We start from the raw sequence: 2,661 nt of genomic DNA, 5'->3' as shown, positions 1-2,661 counted from the left end.
GAGAAATAGCAGAGTGGAGAGAAACAGCAGAGTGGAAGTTTGAGTGTCTAATGTCTAATTTCACATATTCAGGAGATGTCGGTATTGTCTTTGATTTGCCGTTCCGTACGAGACCGCTGTATACGAATGTAGAGGACTACTGTTTCTAACTTCAAAACAACTTCCAAAACAAGGATCTAAAAGGAAAATTCTGTTTTAGCCCATGAAGAACAAGACAAAATAACAAACTCCCTGTATCGTGTAACATGTCTCATTTTCCCCTGCAGTGCTGAAAAAGTCGTTTGGTGCCCTGTGCGCCCCAGGTGGCCGTTATCTGACTGTAGACAACATCCACCGGGTACTTCAGCCCTTCGGCCTGACTGAGGACGAGGACATCATCGACCTGATCCGTCAGGCCCAGCTCACTGGTCAGTCCACATGACGGGGAGGGAACGGGGTGGGGTGGTCTGGTTGTATTTGTTTATTCCCTAACTTATATGATCTTATACGCGAAACTGATGACGCATTTAGTTACTCTTTAATACAAACTCAAAACTGACTGATTCATTCTTTTCGGTCATTTGTACCTGCGTAGTTTAGGCACATGCCTTTCAATCGTTTGGTCACACGAGACTTAGGTTCAATCCCGTTTTCGAGCAACGAATGTCTAGATTTTCCCACATCCATTGTTCCCGGGGACTTTGTGACAATAAGGGGTGGGTTGCGCTCGCGTGTTTGGTTTTGCATGTTCGCTGGACACCGCTAGCCTTCCATCAGTATGACATAAGTCTCACGCGTAAGAAAGTTTGCCAGTAACTCGCCAAAGGTCGCTGGTTTACTCAAAGCGCCGCGGTTTCTTTCAAGCACAAAACTGACCGTCACCGTAAAGGTGAAGAAGTCTTGAGTATGGCGATAAGTAATAATCAGAAAAACAAATAAATACATTTCTTTATACGTTGATATACATGTATGTACTTATTTCTCTGAATGTATTTCATCTGTTATTATTCAAATTTCAGCCAATTTAATCCAAAAACTTAAATATTTGAGAATGGGTTCCGTTTTCTTATGTAACGCAATTCCGTCACGACAAAAAAAAACAAATCAATGAACATAAATTTACATCTTTCAGACAATGGTATAATCTGTTACGAAGAGTTTGACAAGATTCTGAAGAAGAAATTGGAGGTATTGGACGAGCCTGTGGAAGACTGTGTGAGGAACGCCTTTGACTTGCTAGACTATGATAAAAATGGTTACATCACCATACCGGAACTGTTCCACCTGTTCGGGAGGTGGGGAGATGTGGACTGATCAGGATCTGTACGAAGTGGTCAAGGCCGGGATATTGACGGTGACGGCAGGCTCGACTTGGAAGGTGCCTACAGTTTGTTCACCTAATTGCCCTTATATCACACTCAGTGGACGACTTCAACTATTACTTACCCATTTACGAATCATGTTGACTCTGGTGAAAAACGCGTATGTCTGAATAATTGCAAGCCCAGTGAAGTATATTAAAGACTTAAACGTAAGAAGAAAAAATTCATTCTAAAAGGCAAGTATGCAAAGCTAATTATCAGATAAAAATAAGTGGTGGGGGAGGAGGGTATATGGTAATTTAGTTTACTTTTTAAACTTCACTTTCCACATCCAACCTTTAGAAATTTCTCTCATGGTAAACTGAATCATTTTCAAAATTCAGATTTCTTCAAGTTTTTGGGTTACAACCTCACACCGAGAGAAGAGATCCAAGGAGATTCCGAAGAGGTGGGAAGTCGATGGCCTCCGTCGATAGAAAAGGTTCAGGCACAGACCCACTGCAGAGGAGACGGAAGTTTGTGGTAGGCATGTCCGCTCTGAGAGACGCAAAAGTGGCTGTCTACCGGAGGGCGAGTCTATTATCAGCGTGGTGCGGGAGGCAGAGGATGCCGGACTGCTGCAGTACAGCCGAAGAAACAGTCGTGAGAAATACCAATTGGTACGAATGGCAACCGCGGAGGAACTAACCCTGTTGTTACAAAGAAACCCTCCAATCAGTTACAAACAAAGGCGAAGATCCAACTCTCTTCTGCCACCCAGCAGTGTTCACCTTGTGCCACAATCCATGAGACTCCTGCCACGCCCGCGATCCTCGTCGGTTCTGCTCAGGCCTGGAGGGTTTGCTGCATTTCCCAGAGAGAAAGCGACGGATAGGAGGCCGAGTCCTAGAGTGCAACACTTTGTCTTCTCTGAGCCTTGTGAGAAAGCTTGAGATCCATCTGAAGCAAAATGGCGATAAGAATACTCAAGGTAGCTGTCCGAAGACTCCAGGTGTAAGCCGACGAGGAAGTATGGCAGAGAAACGACGAATGTCTAAAGATTCTGACATCACTACAGAAATCTCCCGCGACAGTCTGGTTAAGGGAGGTGTTTGTCAAGATGCCGTCCGTGGAGTGCGCGGAAGCGGTTTCAGGTATAAGCGACAATCCCAACGTCTTACAAAACGCCACAGTTAACAATGGTATTGCAGTGTCATGAAGAGAGCCCAGTGTCTGACGTGAAGAAAAATTGCAATGAATCTGGGGAGGAAAAAAGGGAGTCACAAAAATGGGTCAGAAAACGACGACAGCAAAGGCCAAATTTGTGAAATATCTAACAACGCTTCAAACGCCATGTTTGATGACGGGTTCTCTGCGATAA

The sequence above is a fragment of the Liolophura sinensis genome, chromosome 3 (genome assembly GCF_032854445.1).
Source record: "Liolophura sinensis isolate JHLJ2023 chromosome 3, CUHK_Ljap_v2, whole genome shotgun sequence".
Taxonomy (NCBI): domain Eukaryota; kingdom Metazoa; phylum Mollusca; class Polyplacophora; order Chitonida; family Chitonidae; genus Liolophura; species Liolophura sinensis.
The sequence above is the reverse complement of the archived record's forward strand: the minus strand, read 5'-3'. Positions refer to the sequence as shown.